We start from the raw sequence: 19,639 nt of genomic DNA on the forward strand, positions 1-19,639 counted from the left end.
GTAATTCACCTCTGCTATTGCAGGGTTTTCAGGATCATAAGCTTCTTCTTCAGAAGATGCCTCTTGAGTACTGTTGGATGCAGCTTGCATTCCATTCAGACTCTGAGAAATCATATTGACTTGCTGAGTCAATATTTTATTCTGAGCTAATATGGCATTCAGAGTATCAATTTCAAGAACTCCCTTCTTCATAGGCATCCCATTACTTACAGGATTCCTCTCAGAAGTGTACATGAACTGGTTATTAGCAACCATGTCAATGAGTTCTTGAGCTTCTGCAGGCATTTTCTTTAGGTGAATGGATCTACCTGCAAAAGTATCCAATAACATCTTAGCTAATTTAGACAGACCATCATAGAATATATCCAGGATGGTCCATTCTGAAAGCATGTCAGAAGGACACTTTTTGGTCAGTTGCTTGTATCTCTCCCAAGCTTCATAGAGGGATTCACCTTCCTTCTGTCTGAAGGTTTGAATATCAACTCTAAGCTTACTCAGCTTTTGAGGAGGAAAGAACTTGGCTAAGAAAGTCGTGACCAGCTTATCCCAAGAGTTCAGGCTATCTTTGGGTTGAGAGTCCAACCACACTCTAGCTCTGTCTCTTACAGCAAACGGGAAAAGCATGAGCCTGTAGACTTCAGGATCCACTCCATTAGTCTTAACAGTATCACAGATCTGCAAGAATTCAGTTAAGAACTGAAAAGGATCTTCAGATGGAAGTCCATGAAACTTGCAGTTTTGCTGCATCAGAGAAACTAATTGAGGTTTAAGCTCAAAATTGTTTGCTCCAATGGTAGGGATGGAGATGCTTCTTCCATGTAAATTGGAATTAAGTGCAGTAAAGTCACCAAGCATCCTCCTTGCATTATTATTATTTTCGGCTGCCATATCCTCTTCTTGTTCGAAAATTCCTGTAAGGTTGTCTCTGGATTGTTATATTTTAGCTTCTCTTAGTTTCCTCTTCAGAGTCCTTTCAGGTTCAGGGTCTGCTTCAACAAGAATGTTCTTGTCCTTACTCCTGCTCATATGAAAAAGAAGGGAACAGAAAAATAATAATAATAGGGATCCTTTTTACCCAAGTATAGAGGTTCCCCTGTGTGAGTAGAAGAAGAAAAGAATGTAATGTAAAGAAGGGAAGAAGAGAAAATTCGAACACAGATGGAAGAGGGGGTTCGAATTTGGGTGAGATGAAGTGTTAGTAGATGAATAAATAAATAGAAGGAGATGAGAGAGAAAGAGGATTTTCGAAAATAAAATTTTGAAAAGGGGTTAGTGATTTTCGAAAATTAGGAAAAAAATTAAAATTAAAATTAAAAATTGAAACAATTAATTAATTAAAAAGAATTTTTTTAAAAAGAGGGAAGATATTTTTGAAAATTAGAGAGAGAGAGTTAGTTAGGTAGTTTTGAAAAAGATAAGAAACAAACAAAAAGTCAATTAGTTAGTTGAAAAAGATTTGAAAATCAATTTTGAAAAGATAAGAAGATAAGAAGTTAGAAAAGATATTTTTTTTTAAAAAGATATGATTAAAAAGATATAATTTTGAAAAAGATAAGATAAAAAGATATTTTTGAAAAGATATGATTGAAATTAGTTTTGAAAAAGATTTGAATTTTAAATTCACAATTAATGACTTGATTCACAAGAAATCATAAGATATGATTCTAGAACTTAAAGTTTGAATCTTTCTTAACAAGTAAGTAACAAACTTGAAATTTTTGAATCAAAACATTAATTGTTGATGATATTTTCGAAAATATGATATAAAATTAAGAAAAAGATTTTTGAAAAATATTTTTAAAATTTTCGAAAATAAATAAGAAAAATAAAAAAGATATGATTTTTGAAAATGATTTTGAAAAAGATAAGATTTTCAAATTGAAAATTTGATTTGACTCATAAGAAACAACTAGATTTTAAAAATTTTTGAAAAAGTCAATCCAAATTTTCGAAATTTATGAGTGAAAAAGGGGAAGATATTTTTTTGATTTTTGAATTAATGATGAAAGAGAAAAACATGAAAATGATGTAATGCATGAAAATTTTGGATCAAAACAATGAATGCATGCAAGAGTGCTATGAATGTCAAGATGAACACCAAGAACACTTTGAAGATCATGATGAACATCAAGAACTTATTTTTGAAAATTTTATATGCAAAGAAAACATGCAAGACACCAAACTTAGAAATCTTTCATGTTCAGACAATATGAATGCAAAAATGCACATGAAAAACAAGAAAAGACACAAAACAAGAAAACATCAAGATCAAACAAGAAGATTTACCAAGAACAACTTGAAGATCATGAAGAACACTATGAATGTATGAATTTTCGAAAAATGCAAAATGAATATGCAATTGACACTAAACTTACAATTTGACTCAAGACTCAAACAAGAAACATGAAATATTTTTTATTTTTATGATTTTCTAATTTTTTTGTATTTTTCGAAAATTAATTTGAAAAAGAAAAATAAGGATTCCAAAATTTTTAATTTGAATTCCAGGAATCTTGCATTCTTAGTTTAAAGCTTCAGTCCAGGAATTAGACATGGCTCACTAGCCAGCCAAGCTTTCAATGAAAGCTCCGGTCCAAAATACTAGACATGGCCAATGGCCAGCCAAGCTTTAAGTGACAAATCAAGCATACAGCAGCTGATGGATTAGCAACAACTAGCTTGCTCTTGATAATGTTGGGTTGGAAGTCCCAGTCCAAAAGAATTTAGACATGGCTTTGCAGCCAGCCAGGCTTCACATGCTTCATGAAACTCTAGAATTCATTCTTAAAAATTCTGAAGAACATAAATTTTTTTTTTTTGAAAAGAAAATGAAAAGAAAGTTACCCAATCTGAGCAACAAGATGAACCGTCAGTTGTCCAAACTCAAAACAATCCCCGGCAACGGCGCCAAAAACTTGGTATGCGAAATTGTTACTCTGAGGTTGTAAAATTTGTTGTTCGTTCTCTCCCTGGCAATGGCACCAATAACTGGTGCACAATACCATGGTCTAAACATAACTTCACAACTTCGCACAACTAACCAGCAAGTGCACTGGGTCGTCCAAGTAATAAAACCTTACGTGAGTAAGGGTCGATCCCACGGAGATTGTCGGTATAAAGCAAGCTATGGTCACCTTGTAAATCTCAGTCAGGCGGATATCAAATAGTTATGGAGTTTTCGAAAATAAATAATAAATAAATAGAAAATAAAGATAGAAACACTTATGTAATTCATTGGTGGGAGTTTCAGATAAGCGTATAGAGATACTTTTGTTCTTCTGAACTTTTGCTTTCCTGCTGTCTTCATCCAATCAGTCCTACTCCTTTCCATGGCAAGCTTTCTGTAAGGGCATCACCGTTGTCAATGGCTACATCCCATCCTCTCTGTGAAAATGGTCCAAATGCTCTGTCACGACATGGCTAATCATCTGGAGGTTCTCGATCATACTGGAATAGGATTTACTATCCTTTTGCGTCTGTCACTATGCCCAGCACTCGCGAGTTTGAAGTTCGTCACAGTCATTCAATCCCTGAATCCTACTCAGAATACCACATACAAGGTTTAGACTTTTCGGACTCTCATGAATGCCACCATCAATCTAGCTTATACCACGAAGATTCTGATTAAGAGATCCAAGAGATATTCATTCAATCTAAGGTGGAACGGAAGTGGTTGTCAGGCACGTGTTCGTGGGGGAATGATGATGATTGTCACGTTCATCACATTCATGTTGGAGTACGAATGAATATCTTAGAAGCAGAATAAGTTGAATTGAATAAAAAACAGTAGTACTTTGAAAATACATAAGTGATGAAGGTTCAGGCATGGCCGAGAGGCCAGCCCCCAAACGTGATCAATATGATCCAAAGATGAACTAAAAATCATAAGATGTCTAATACAATAGTAAAAAGTCCTATTTATACTAAACTAGTTACTAGGTTTTACAGAGATAAGTAATTGATGCATAAATCCACTTCCGGGGCCCACTTGGTGTGTGCTTGGGCTGAGCTTGAAGTTTACACATAGAGAGGTCATTCTTGGAGTTGAACGCCAGTTTGTAACGTGTTTCTGGCATTCAACTCTGGTTCGTGATGTTTTTCTGGCGTTTAACTACAGACTGCAGCGTAGAACTGGCGTTCAATGCCCTTTTGTGTCATCTAAACTCGGTCGAAGTATGGACTATTATATATTGCTGGAAAGCCCTGGATGTCTACTTTTCAACGCAATTGGAAGCGTGCAATTTTGAGTTCTGTAGCTCCAGAAAATCCACTTTGAGTGCAAGGAGGTCAGAATCCAACAGCATCAGCAGTCCTTCTTCAACCTCTGAATTTGATTTTTGCTCAAGACCCTCAATTTCAGCCAGAAAATACCTGAAATCATAGAAAAATACACAAACTCATAGTAAAGTCTAGAAATGTGAATTTAACATAAAAACTAATAAAAACATCCCTAAAAGTAACTAGATCCTACTAAAAACATACTAAAAACAATGCCAAAAAGCGTATAAATTATCCGCTCATCATAAGGCCTGTCATCTGCCCATAGAACTGAAGCATAAGGCCTACTGGGCAACTAGATTCTTAAACTTTGATGCCAAATTAGCTGGAGAAAAAAGATTGCTCCAGCTGAATGAGCTAGAGGAATTCAGACTCACTGCTTTCGAAAATGCCAAGCTTTACAAAGAGAAAGCAAAAAGATGGCATGACAGAAAGCTGTCATCTAGAGTCTTTGAACTAGTACAGATAGTTCTATTGTTTAACTCTAGGCTCAGGCTATTCCCCGGGAAACTGAAATCCCGGTGGAGGGGACCATATGTGATTACAAGTGTGTCACCATATGGCTATGTGGAGCTTCAAGATATTGATTCTGATAAGAGGTTCACTGTTAATGGACAGAGAATCAAGCATTATCTTGAAGGAAATGTTGAGCAAGAGTGCTCAAGGCTGAGGCTAGATTAAAAGATCAGCAAGGTCCAGCTAAAGATAATAAAGAAGCGCTTGTTGGGAGGCAACTCAATGTTATTTAACTATATCTATTTAGTTTGCATTGCTATTTTATGTTTTCTGTAGGTTGATGATCATGTGAAGTCACAAAAACTACTGAAAAATCAAAAACAGAATGAAAAAATAGCTCACCTTGGAGGAAGAGTTTACTGGCGTTTAAACGCCAGTAAGAAGCAACAAACTGGCATTTAACGCCAGAAAGAAGCATCAAGCTAGCGTTAAACGCTAGAAACAAGCACCAGACTGGCGTTTAATGCCAGAACAGAGCATGGAAGTGGTGTTAAACGCCAGAAACAGGCTACATTTGGGCGTTTAACGCCAAAAACAAGCAGCAAGCTGGCGTTTAACGCCAGACATGCATGCTAATAAGGGCATTTTACACGCCTAATTGGAGTAGGGATGTTAAGTCCTTGACCCCACTGGATCTGTGGATCCCACAGGATCCCCACCTACCCCACCTCTTCTTCTCTCCTCTTCACACCTTTCCATAACACTCTTCCACAAATACCCTTCACCAATTACCTCATTCTCTCTTCCCCATTACCTCTTCACCACTCTCACCTCCCAAACCCACCCACACATGGCCGAACCACTCACCTCCCTCCATCTCCTTCATTTTCTTCTTCTTCTACTACCTTCTTCCTTCTTTTTCTCGAGGACGAGCAAACCTTTTAAGTTTGGTGTGGTAAAAGCATTGCTTTTTGTTTTTCCATAACCATTTATGACACCTAAGGCCGGAGAAACCTCTAGAAAGAAGAAAGGGAAGACAAAAGCTTCTACCTCCGAGTCATGGGAGATGGAGAGATTCATCTCAAGGGTCCATAGCTCAGTAGTAGAGCATTTGACTGCACAACAAGAGAGCCCACTCATGGACCTCAACAAGAGCTATGAGGGAGGAGCAACAAAGAGAAGGAAGAGACATAGAGGAGCTCAAGAGCACCATTGGTTCTTCAAGAAGAGGAAGACGTCACCCTCACTAAGGTGGACCCATTCCTTAATTTCCTTGTTCTTATTTTCTGTTTTTCGTTTACTATGCTTCATGTTTATTTATGTTTGTGTCTTTACTATATGATCATTAGTATTTAAGTGTCTATGCCTTAAAGTTATGAATGTCCTATGAATCCATCACCTCTCTTAAATGAAAAATGTTCTAAAAAACAAAAGAACAAGAAGTACAGGGCTTCGAATTCATCCTTGAAACTAGTTTAATTATTTTGATGTGGTGACAATACTTTTTATTTTCTGAATGAATGCTTGAACAGTGCATATGTCTTTTGAAATTGTTGTTTATGAATGTTAAATATGTTGGCTCTTGAAAGAATAAGGAAAAAGGAGAAATGCTATTTGATAATCTGAAAAATCATAAAAATGATTCTTGAAGCAAGAAAAAGCAGTGAATACAAAAGCTTGTGAAAAAAAAAAGAGAGAAAGAAAAAGAAAAAGCAAGCAGAAAAAGCCAAGAGCTCTTTAAACCAAAAGGCAAGAGAAAAAAGCCAATAGCCCTTAAAACTAAAAAGCAAGGGTAATAAAAAGGATCCAAGGCTTTGAGCATCAGTGGATAGGAGGGCCTAAAGGAATAAAATCCTGGCCTAAGCGGCTAAACCAAGCTGTCCCTAACCATGTGCTTATGGCATGAAGGTGTCAAGTGAAAACTTGAGACTGAGCGATTAAAGTCAAGGTCCAAAGCAAAAAAAGAGTGTGCTTAAGAATCCTGGACAGCTCTAATTGGAGACTTTAGCAAAGCTGAGTCACAATCTTAAAAGGTTCACTCAGTTATGTGTCTGTGACATTTATGTATCTAGTGGTAATACTGGAAATCAAAGTGCTTAGGGCTACGGCCAAGACTCATAAAGTAGCTGTGTTCAAGAATCAACATACTAAACTAGGAGAATCAATAACACTATCTGAATTCTATGTTCCTATAGATGCCAATCATTCTGAACTTCAATGGATAAAGTGAGATGCCAAAACTATTCAAGAGGCAAAAAGCTACTAGTCCCGCTCATCTGATTGGAGCTAAGTTTCATTGATATTTTGGAATTTATAGTATATTCTCTTCTTTTTATACTATTTGATTTTCAATTTTTTGGGGACAAGCAACAATTTAAGTTTGGTGTTGTGATGAGTGGATAATTTATACGCTTTTTGGCATTGTTTTTACATAGTTTTTAGTATGATTTGATTAGTTTTTAGTATATTTTTATTAGTTTTTAAATAAAAATCACATTTCTGGACTTTACTATGAGTTTGTATATTTTTCTGTGATTTCAGGTATTTTCTGGCTGAAATTAAGGGACCTGAACAAAAATCTGATTCAGAGGCTGAAAAAGGACTGCAGATGTTGTTGGATTCTGACCTCCCTGCACTCAAAATGGATTTTCTGGAGCTACAGAAGTCCAAATGGCACGCTCTTAATTGTGTTGGAAAGTAGACATCCAGAGCTTTCCAGCAATATATAATAGTCCATATTTTGTCCGAGTTTAGATGACGCAAACTGACGTTCAACGCCAGTTCTCTGCCCTATTCTGGCGTTAAACGCCAGAAACAGGTTAGAAGTTGGAGTTAAACGCCCAAAACAGGTTACAACCTGGCGTTTAACTCCAGAAACAGCATAGGCACGTGTAAAGCTCAAGTCTCAGTCCCAGCACACACCAAGTGGGTCCCGGAAGTAGATTTCTGCATTATCTATCATAGTTTACTCATTTTCTGTAAACATAGGTTACTAATTTAGTATTTAAACAACTTTTAGAGATCTATTCTATACCTCATGACATTTTAGATCTGAACTTTGTACTCTTTGATGGCATGAGTCTCTAAACTCCATTGTTGGGGGTGAGGAGCTCTGCTGTGTCTCGATGAATTAATGCAATTATTTCTGTTTTTTATTCAAACACGCTTGTTTCTATCTAAGATGTTCATTCGCACTTCAATATGATGGATGTGATGATCCGTGACATTCATCACCATTCTCAACCTATGAACGCGTGCCTGACAACCACCTCCGTTCTACCTTCGATTGAATGAGTATCTCTTGGATTCCTTAATCAGAATCTTCGTGGTATAAGCTAGAATCCATTGGCAGCATTTTTGAGAATCCGGAAAGTCTAAACCTTGTCTGTGGTATTCCGAGTAGGATTTAGGGATTGAATGAATGTGACGAGCTTCAAACTCACAAGGGTTGGGCGTAGTGACAGACGCAAAAGGATCAATGGATCTTATTCCAGCATGAGTGAGAACCGACAGATGATTAGCCATGTGGTGACAGCGCACCTGGACCATTTTCACTGAGAGGACGGATGGTAGCCATTGACAACGGTGATCCACCAACACACAGTTTGCCATAGGAGGAACCTTGCGTGCGTGAAGAAGAAGACAGGGGAAAAGCAGAGATTCAGAAGGCAAAGCATCTCTAAAACTCCAACATATTCTCCATTACTGCATAATAAGTACTATTTAATTTATGCTTTTTACTCTTCATAAATATAATCACTCTTATCATTGATTTCCTGACTAAGAATTACAAGATAACCATAGCTTGCTTCAAGCCGACAATCTCCGTGGGATCGACCCTTACTCACGTAAGGTATTACTTGGACGACCCAGTGCACTTGCTGGTTAGTGGTACGAGTTGTGAAAAGTGTGATTCACAATTCGTGCACCACTGCTCCTTAGGGGGCGTTGAACACCTAGACTGCTCCCTGTCTGGCGTTCAACGCCAGCAATGTATGGCCCCTCTTGGGCGTTGGACACCCAGAATGCTCCTATTCTAGCGTTCAACGCCAATGATGCCTCCCTTAGGGGCGTTTAACGCCCTTCCTCTCTCCCTTTCTGGTGTTCAACGCCAGCTCCTTGCTCTTCTATCGGCGTTGAACGCCCAGAGTATTCCTTCTCTGGTGCTCAACGCCATCAAGAGACTCTCCCTAAGGTGGTTTGTTTTCACTTCTGAGTGTCTATATCTCTGTTCTAAGTGCTGCACATAATTACAAACGTCAAAAATCAAAGGAAAAACTATGAAAATAAACTAAAATGAACTCGAATGAAAGCAAACAAAAGAAAGAAAAATGAAAGTACTCTGGTCATGGTTGGGTTGCCTCCCAACAAGCACTTTTTAACCGTCATTAGCTTGACGGACAGCTCCTTCATGGAGGTAGATAGGGGCTCAAATTTTCACCCCTCACAGTGAACTTTCTTCCTGTGCTCTCCTGAATGAGCTCCACATGCTCTAGAGACAGCATCCAGTTCACAGTATGTGGAATGACTAGACTCTTAGTAAAAATGATGCGTGAGCATCTCTTCTATCTTTTCCTAGTGAATTTGTAATTGAATTGTAAGTTTAATCAAGATTTACATATATTTTAGCCACTATGAATGCTACTTTAAGTTGTGTGCAATTCTGTTTATTTCAGGTAGCATTTTGGACGAATTTAACAGAGTTTTCATGAAGAAACAAAGCCACAGCAGAATAAGGACTTGAAGCCAAACCTGAGAAACCTCAAGTTTGGCGCCAAGGATGAAGAATGGAGAATTGCATGCTGGCTGCTTGAAGCCAAACTTGAGAATACTCAAGTTTGGCGCCAAGCAAGGAGGAGTGAAGGTTGCACACGGGCTCATTCATGCCAAACTTGAAGATGCTCAAGTTTGGCACCAGCATAAAATCTCCCAGGAATGCACTACGGACCACTTCACGCCAAACTTGAGGAAGCTCAAGTTTGGCACCACAATCAAGACTTCCAAGGAATGCATGCGTACAACTTCAAGCCAAACATGAGTTTACTCAAGTTTGGTGCCAAGCAAGGACATCCTGAAGAAATGCTTTTGATTCGTTTCAAGCCAAACTTGGATTCTTCCAAGTTTGGCGCCACACATGGAAAAGTGGTGGTCCCCCTTTCATCCAAAGGCTCGCACGAATCAATTATTGAGTTTTGATTTAAACTTTTATTATATTTATAATTAGGAAAAGATATTATTTAGTTTTAGAAAATATATTTTTACATTAATTAGGATTAGATATAAAAGGGAAAGGAATCAGCCCTTCGGGTTTTTCTCTTTTCTTATTCCTCATTCCGCAATTTACAGTTTTACAGCATCCTAGTTTTCTCTCTGAACCATGAGCAACTAAACCTCTACTGTTAAGGTTAGGAGCTCTGTCTATTTTATGGATTGACACTATTACTTTTCTATTTTAATTCATGTATTAATTTCTATTTCAAGAATTATTTTTGTTCTTTATTTTATGAATCTGGGTGGAACGGAAGTATGACCTTGGTTCTAATTGAGTTCTTTTATAACTTGGAAAAGCTCTTTACTTGAACAACGACTTGAAAACAATTTTTCCTAAACTACTAATTATCTGGACTTAACAGGATACGTGATATATAATCCTCTTATATTTGGGTACTTAGGATTTTTGTGGCATATAACTAGAATTGAACTTCACCCTCTAATTGGAATTAAGTGACCAAGGAATTGGTGGTTGATGAAGGTTAGAGGAGACTAAAAATGTCTAAGGAATTAAGATTTAGTCACATATAGTTTGCCATGAATTAAATCTTGCATGATTAAAATAGTTAGTAAAAAAAGTCAATCCGGAAGATAGATATCTCTGAAGCCTTAACTGTTTCTCCATATATTATTCACAACTTGTTTACTGCTTGCTTCTGATTCTCTGAATTACTGTTTAATGCAATTGAACTCTCAAAACATCATTTTCTGTTTGTCTGACTAAGTAAATCACTTAACCATTGTTGCTTAATCCATCAATCCTCGTGGGATCGACCCTCATTCACTTGAGGTACTACTTGGTACGACCCGGTGCACTTGCCGGTTAGTTTGTGGGTTATAAATTCCGCACCAGATTTTTGGCGCCGTTGCCAGGGATTGACTGTGATTGACAACTATTAGTTGTTTGATTGCTTAGATTAGGCGTTTTAGTTTTAATTTTATTTAATTTTTGCTTCATTATTTTCGAAAAATTTAGTACTATTGTTTTCCTTAATTTCTGAAATTAAGTTTGGTGTTACCTAGTTAATTTTATTTTAATTTTCCTGTCAATTTTTTTTCATAAATTTCGAAAATTCCTAACTTGATTTTGGTCATTATTTTCAAAAATTTTAGCCTTAATTAGTAATTTATTTTATTTTATTTCTTTACACAGGTTGTCTCACAGGAAATTCTCTACACTCTGACGTAGAGAACCCCACCTTTCTTGTTTTCTGTCTGTTTATGAGTAGGAACAGAGACAAGGAGCCCCTTTTTTATTTTGATTCAGAACCTGAAAGAACTTTCAGGCGGCGCTTGCAACAAGCTAGGCTTTACAAGGCTAGTGGAAATCTGAGTGAGAATTCTAAAGCTGTAGAGTCCACCATGGATCATAATCATGCTGTGAATGCTAATATGGCAAATCTGAATGAGAATGAGCAACCTAGAAGAGTACTTGTCTCATACACTGCTCCCAATGTAGATCTTTATGGAAAGAGTATTGTGGTGTCTCCTATAGCTGCAAACAACTTCGAGCTGAAGCCACATCTGGTTACTCTTGTTCAATAAAATTGTCAGTATTATGGACTCCCTCAGGAAGATCCAAATTATTTTATTTCTAATTTCCTGTAGATTTGTGATACTGTGAAGACCAATGGAGTGAATCCTGATGTTTACAAGCTCATGCTCTTCCCATTTGCTTTAAGGGATAGAGTAAAGTTGTGGTTAGATTCTCAACCCAAGGAGAGTCTGGACACTTGGGATAAAGTTGTCACTAGACTTCTGACTAAATTTTTCCCACCAAAAAAGGGTACTAAGCTTAGGGTGGAGGTGCAGACCTTCAGGCAAAAGGATGGTGAGACCCTCTATGAAGCCTAGGAGAGATACAAACTACTGACCAGGAAATGCCCTCCGGACATGTTTTCTAAATAGACTCAGCTAGATATCTTTTATGAGGGCTTTTGTAAAATGTCTAAGATGTGTTTAGATAATTCTGCAGGTGGTTCATTACACATGAAGAAGATACCGGAGGAGACTACTAAGCTTATTGAGTTGGTTGCTAGCAACCAATATTTATACTCATCTAAAAGGAATCATGTGAACTCTGAGACCCCTTAGAAGAAAGGCGTGTTGGAAGTAGAAGCTTTTGATGCCCTTCTTGCTCAGAACAAAATTTTATCTCAGCAGATGAATCTGATTACTCAACAATTGAGTGGGATGCAGGTTTCAACTGTCAACACTTTGATTGCACCTCAAGAGACCCCTGATGACATGGCAGGTAACTCTATGCAAAGTGAGAATTATGATTATACTCAATCTTCTTCTAAACAGGTCAATTACATGGGGAGTGCTCCTAGAAACCCCAATAATGATCCATACTCTAAGACCTACAATTAGGAGTGGAGAAATCACCCAAATTTTGGGTGGAGAGAACAACATCAGAGATCACAGAATTTTCACAACAATTCTCAGGGCAGTTTCCAACAGAATAATCATAATAATCGCCAATTTCAGTCTCATCAACAACAACCACCTCAGCAGGCAAATTCTCAATCCCAGCAGAACACTAATTTGGAATCACTACTGAATAGTTTTATGCAGGAAACTAGAGCTTCCATCAGAAACTTGGAGGTGCAAGTAGGCCAGTTGAGCAAGTAAATACCTGAGAGGCCTCCAAGTACATTTCCTGGTGATACAATGGCGAACCCAAGAGAAGACTGCAAGGCCATTCAATTGAGAAGGGGTAAAGTAGCTGGTTCTGAGACTAAAGTCAATGAGGAGCTAGTTGAAAAAGAAGCTTCAGAGGAGAAGAAAGAAGTAGTGGAGCATGCCCCCTCCAAAGCATGCAGACAACCCATTCCCAGACTCTCTTGACACTCATCCTACATTGCCAAAGGCTCCTGAATACAAGCCTAAAATGCCATATCCTCAGAGACTTCAGAAGGCTTCCAATGACAAGCAATTTTCTAGATTTTTAGAAGTCTTCAAGAAGTTACAAATCAGCATTCCTTTTGCTGAGGCTCTTGAGAAAATACCTCTCTATGCTAAATTCATGAAAGAATTGTTGACTAACAAAAGGAATTGGAAGGAACAAGAGACAGTGGTGTTAACTAAGGAATGCAGTGCTATTATTCAACATAACCTTCCTGAGAAGATGCAGGATCCAGGGAGTTTTGTAATTCCTTGCACCATTGGAGATGTCACTATTCAGATAGCTTTGTGTGATCTTGGAGCTAGCATCAATCTCATGCCACTTTCAGTGATGAAAAAGCTCCAAATTGAGGAGGTAAAACCCACTCATATTTCTCTTCAACTTGCTAATCTTTCTATTAAATTTTCTGTGGGTGTTGTTGAAGATTTACTTGTGAAAGTATGGCCATTTATTTTTCCTGCTGATTTTATTATATTGGATATGGAAGAGGATGCAAAGTCCTCTATTATTCTTGGTAGACCCTTTTTTAGCTGCAGGTACAGCTTTGATTGATGTGCAAAAGGGTGAATTAACCATGAGGGTTAATGAAGAATAGGTGGTCCTTAATGTATTTGAAGCTCTCAAACACCCTAATGATTCTGAAGGGTGTATGAGAGTTGATGTTGTTGAACCACTTGTTCAAGAGGTATTGGAAGCTGAGGTACTTGATGATATTCTGGATCCTCTTTCTGAGTATGAATTACTTGAGATTGATGATTCACCACCCAGAAGGACCTGGTACACACGCCTAAAATGGAGAAAGAGGTTCCCAAGCTTGAGCTAAAACCTTTGCCTCCTTATCTGAAATATGTGTTCCTGGGTGAAAATGATTCATATCTAGTGATTATTAGCTCTTCCTTGAAGCTTGGAGAGGAAGAGGCATTTATTGCAGTGCTCAAGAGCTATAAAACAGCTCTTGGGTGGACCATTGGTGACTTAAAGGGGATTAGTCCAACCAAGTGTATGCACAAGATCCTTCTTGAAGATGATGCTAAATAGGTTGTGCAACCACAAAGGAGACTCAATCCAACTATGAAAGAGGTGGTCCAAAAAGAGGTAATGAAATTCTGGGAAGCCAACATTATATACCCTATTTCTGACAGCCCTTGGGTGAGTCCTGTGCAGGTAGTTCCCAAGAAAGGAGGGATGACAGTGATCAAGAATGAAAAGAATGAGCTAATTCCTACAAGAACCGTCACAAGATGGAGAATGTGCATAGACTATAGGAGGCTCAACACTGTTACAAGGAAGGATCACTTCCCCCTGCCATTCATTGATCAGATGCTTGAGAGGTTAGTTGGTCATGCTTTTTATTATTTTCTAGATGGATATTCTGGATATAACCAAATTGCAGTGGACCCTCAAGATCAAGAGAAAATGGCATTCACATGTCCTTTTGGAGTATTTGCTTACAGGAGAATGCCATTTGGACTCTGTAATGCCCCAGCAACTTTTCAAAGGTGTATGCTTTCAATTTTCTCTGATATGGTTGAAAAGTTTATTGAGGTATTTATGGATGATTTTTCTGTTTTTGGTAATTCTTTTGAATCATGCCTTAAGCATTTATCTCTGGTCTTGAAACGGTGTCAAGAATCAAACCTTTTTTTAAATTGGGAAAAATGTCATTTTATGGTTACACAAGGCATTATTCTTGGACACCGAATTTCAAGCAAGGGGATTGAGGTAGATAGAGCCAAGGTAGAGGTAATTGAAAAATTACCACCACCATCTAATGTTAAGGCAGTCAGGAGTTTCTTGGGTCATGCAGGATTTTATAGAAGATTTATAAAGGATTTTTCTAAAATTGCTAAACCATTGAGCAACATATTAGTTGCTGATGCTCCTTTTGTGTTTGATGTTGAATGCCTGCATGCTTTTGATGCTTTGAAAGCAAACCATACCTCTGCACCCATTATAGCTCCTCCTGACTGGGATTTACCATTTGAGTTAATGTATGATGCTAGTGATTATGCTATAGGAGTTGTTTTAGGACAAAGACATGGCAAGCTTATACATGTCATTTACTATGCTATCCGTGTGCTAAATGACGCTCAAAAGAATTACGCAACTACAGAAAAAAAATTATTAGCTATTGTGTATGCTATTGATAAGTTTAGGTCCTATTTAATTGGTTCTAAGGTTATTGTTTATACTGATCATGCTGCTTTGAAGTACTTTCTAACCAAATAGGATTCTAAACCAAGATTAATCAGATGGGTGCTACTCCTTTATGAGTTTGATATTGAGATTAAAGACAGGAAAGGGTCAGAAAATCAAGTAGCTGACCACCTTTCCAGAATTGAACCTGAAGCAGGAGTACAACCACCCACAGCTGTAACTGAGACATTTTCAGATGAGCAACTGTTCCTCATTCAGCAGGCTCCATGGTTTGCAGACATCACAAATTACAAGGCCATGAATTTCATTCCAAAGGAGTATAGTAAACAACAAGTAAAAAAGCTACTGACTGATGCAAAGTACTACTTTTGGAAGGAACCATACCTTTTTCAAAGATGCTCAGATGGTATAATCCGAAGATGTGTCCCAGATGAGAAAACACAGCAGATTCTTTGGCACAGTCATGGCTCTGATTATGGAGGCCACTTTGGTGGTGAAAGGACTACTATAAAGGTCCTTCAGAGTGGTTTTTACTGGCCGACTCTCTTCCGAAACTTAAGAGCATTTGTTAAAAACTGTGACAGATGTGAAAGAGCTAAGAATCTCTTTGCCAACCATGAGATGCCACAGTAAGGGATTCTTGAGATTGAGTTGTTTGATGTGTAGGGTATTGACTTCATGGGACCTTTTCCACCCTCATATTCCAACAACTATATCTTAGTGGCAGTTGATTATGTGTCCAAGTGGGTGGAAGCTGTGGCTCACTTCTGTAACAGACAGCTGGACTCACTTCTGCAGAGGTATGGAGTCTGTCATAAAGTGGCAACCCCCTATCACCCTCAACAAGTGGATAGGTTGAGATTTCTAACAAGCAACTCAAGAGGATTCTAGAGAAGACCGTCGGTGTCTCAAGGAAGGACTGGTCTAGGAAGCTTGATGATGCTCTCTAGGCATACCGGATAGCTTACAAGACTCCTATTGGCATGTCCCCTTATCAGTTGGTCTATGGTAAAGCCTGTCACTTGCCAGTGGAGCTGGAGCATAAATCTTACTGGGCAATCAAGTATCTGAACTTTGATGCTCAGGCTGCAGGAATTAAGATGATGCTTCAGTTGAATGAGCTTAATGAATTCAGATATTCAGTCTATGAGAATGCTAAGCTCTATAAGAAGAGGACTAAAATATGGCATGACAAGAAGATTGCTATAAGAGTTTTTGAGTCAGGTCAGATGGTGCTTCTGTTCAATTCAAGGCTCAAACTCTTTTTCGGAAAGCTGAAATTCCGGTGGTCAGGACCGTTTGTGGTAACCAGAGCTTCACCATATGGTCATGTGAAAATTCAGGAAGAGAATTCTGACAGAAAGTTTACAGTGAATGGCCATAGGTTGAAGCACTATCTTGGAGGCGAGATTGATCGCTAGAGGTCTGCTCATCTGTTGAACTAGCAGAACTGACCGTCAAGCTAGTGACGTCAGAAAAGCGCTTGTCGGGAGGCAACCCGATAATTTCATATCCTTAGTTTAATTTTCGTTGCGTTGATTTTATTATTTATTTCATTTTTGTTGAGTTTCTAATGTTTTCCTTTGTTTTACGTGTGTTTTGATCATGCAGAAAATTAAGAACAGGAACCGGTACACTTAGAAGAATTTTTGCCCACCCTGGAGACGTTTAATTCGGATTGGGCTGCACCAAACTTGGGATTTCCAAGTTTGGCACCACATAACACGCACCAAGGGGAGTTCCATTCTAGAGGTTTGAAGCCAAACTTGGAAAACTCCAAGTTTGGCGTTGAGAACGACGCAATTGGGGAATTATGGAAGAGGGGTGGCGCCAAACTTGGTGGTTTAGAGTTTGGCGCCACTATCACGCACAAAAGAGGATTTGCTCTCTGCCAGGGGGGCGCCAAACTTGGCCGCCCTGAAGTCTGGCGTGGAGAATTAAAAAAAAGGGAGAGGGTGGCGCTAAACTTGGGCTGCACCAAGTTTGGCGCCAGGAGGAGCATTGCAATTCGGTTAATACGGTGCCATACTTGACTATATTCAAGTTTGGCGCCAGCTACTCTACTTTGGCCAATTCCATGCAAAATCACCAAAAATCTGAACCAAATCCCATAGCTTCGGTCCCCACACCCATTGACCAAATTCCCTTCCTTTTTCACTTCCCATATATCCCCAATACCTAACCCCTCCTTCCTTGACCAAATCCCCTGAACCCTGCTCCTTTGCCTACCCTTTTACCAACCCCTTTCCCAATTCTCTTCTGCCCTTAACCCGTGACCCCCCCAGTTCCCGAATCCCACCCTTTGACCACATTCATAAATCTCCCAACCACACCCCAACCTCAATCCATGAAACTCTCCTTTCCCAACCCATACCCGCGACCTTCCCCCTCTAAATCCCACCTCCTATATAAACCCCTCCCAATCCCTTCCATTCCCACTCTCCATACCACTTCTCTCTTCTTAACAACCACCTTCTTCCCTTCAAACCACATCACACAACATTTTATTCCCTCATTCTAAACTCAGAAAACACTAATTCCTCCTTCTATACACACTCAATGTCCTCAACCCTCCCTACCTGTTCCCTTATACAAAACCCGTTCCCCCCTTCCAATCCCATCTCCCTCTTCTATCCAGCCCCTCCTCCTTCCTTAATCCCTCTCTATTTTCTATCTCATTCTGTTAAAAAAAAGAAAATTCAGAACAAAATATTTTTAGCATTAATCTTTCTTTTCTTCTATTTCACTTTCTTCTTCCCCTTTGTATTTCTTTATTTTGCTCGGGGATGAGCAACAGTTTTACGTTTGGTGTTGTCGCTTTGCTAGTTTATTCTGTTTATTTTCATGGCACCAAAGACCACCCAACCCTCCAAGAAGATAAAAGGAAAGGAACCGGCCACCGGTTCTCATGATGCACGACGCTTCCGCTCTAAATTACATGAAGAGAATTTTTATGAGGTTACTAGCAAGAGGCCTGTACTGCCAAAAGTGCGATTTAGTATCTAACTGGATGAATATCTGAAAATGCAGAACCAAATTCAGAGACGAGGATGGCAGTTTCTGTGCAATCCGCACTCATAGGTGGGACAATTAATGATTCAAGAATTTTATGGAAATCTATGGATCACATACAAGGATGTATTTGGAGTTAATGAAAGGAACCATAGAAGCTTTGTAAGGGGAAGAATCATTGATTTCAGTCCAGAGATTATCCAGCAGACCCTCCAATTGTAAACCCGCTAAAATCGGTAAATAATTAGTTAATAAATTGAATTTTAATTAGAAAAGCAAAAAATAAAAAACTAATATCAAAATAGGATAGAGCTCGTCGAAACGAAAATTTTGATACTAATTTCGAAAATTTGGCCGAAAAACGGATCGGAAAGGGCCGAACCAGTTGAACCGGGGTCCAAACCGGGCCCGTGGGTCCAACCGAACCCAAACACTTAAATGAAGCAGCAGCACTTTTCGTCCTCACAAGCTGCTGCGACGCCATAACAGCAAGGGGGGGAGAGGAGATTCACAAACCCTCACCATTCCTTCCAACTACCATAACTTCCTCATCCAGGCTCCAATCGCCGCACCGTTTGCGGCCACACGCTCAGCGCGTCGAGCTCTACCTTTTTATCCAAACAATTTCACTGGTAAGTCTCCTATTAAGTTCAGAATCTCTATCCCTCTTTTTTGGTAAACTTGAAAAACCTATGGTGAATCTTGCCCAATTTTTGTATTCTAGGTTCAAGTTAGCTTCCGGAACTTGTGGGCTCAAGCTATTGAGCATATGGGTATGGTAAGAGCATACTAACCCTAGCTCAATCTTGTAATTCTGATAGAAAACTGAATTGGAACATATATATATGTATTAGGTGTAGGTTAAGTGGGTGTTTATGCATTGGAATTGAATTGGGATCACTTGGAGGTTTGTTGGTGACCAAGGCTTGCTTTGGGGCTATTTGTTTGAGCTTGGAGGGGCTGTAATTTTGTGTTGAGAGGCTGCCTTAGATGAATTAAGTGATCGGCCAAGGTATGGTTTAAGTTTCGCACGTTTAATATTTACGGTGTTGTGAAAACTTAAGTTAGAGGAACCATAGGATAAGTTGACTTGTTAATGGAATTTAATGAGTAGCTTGGTATTTTTGTTAGTATAATTGTTGGTGAATATAAATTGGGAATAGGAGGCCTTGAGGTTATTAATTTTATGCCCTTGGACTTGCTTATGATGGGTTGTGTTGGTGTTGGTATAGATTGATGATTATGGTTGATGTTTGCTCTTGAAAAGTTGTTATGTGAGTTGATGGTTTAATTTATGTATGAGGGTTGATGATGGCCTTAATGGATTGGTAATATGTTGATGGAATATTGTGTGTGAAAGGTTGATATTGCATAAGTGGAATGGTAATTGTAAAGGGTTGTTCATATATATTTACATATGATTTATGCTAAATGCAATCTAAGATTATAGCTTATTGGATTGGTTAAAAATAGCTTGAAATGGTTGTTGATGAGGTAGAAATGGATGTGTTAGCAAATGTATGTGTTATAGGTAAGGAATTGTGAACGTGGTGAAAA

The 19,639-nt window shown here is 38.6% G+C and overlaps 1 non-coding gene across 1 annotated transcript; it reads left to right on the top strand.

Moving 5' to 3' along the window:
• Window positions 1–384: 384 nt before the first annotated feature.
• On the top strand, window positions 385–492 carry LOC112731791 (small nucleolar RNA R71). Its single transcript, XR_003167550.1, has one exon. It is a non-coding gene; the product is annotated as a small nucleolar RNA R71 (small nucleolar RNA).
• The last annotated feature ends 19,147 nt before the right edge of the window (window positions 493–19,639 follow it).

This window comes from Arachis hypogaea, chromosome 12, assembly GCF_003086295.3.
Source record: "Arachis hypogaea cultivar Tifrunner chromosome 12, arahy.Tifrunner.gnm2.J5K5, whole genome shotgun sequence".
In the NCBI taxonomy this organism is placed as follows: Eukaryota; Viridiplantae; Streptophyta; class Magnoliopsida; order Fabales; family Fabaceae; genus Arachis; species Arachis hypogaea.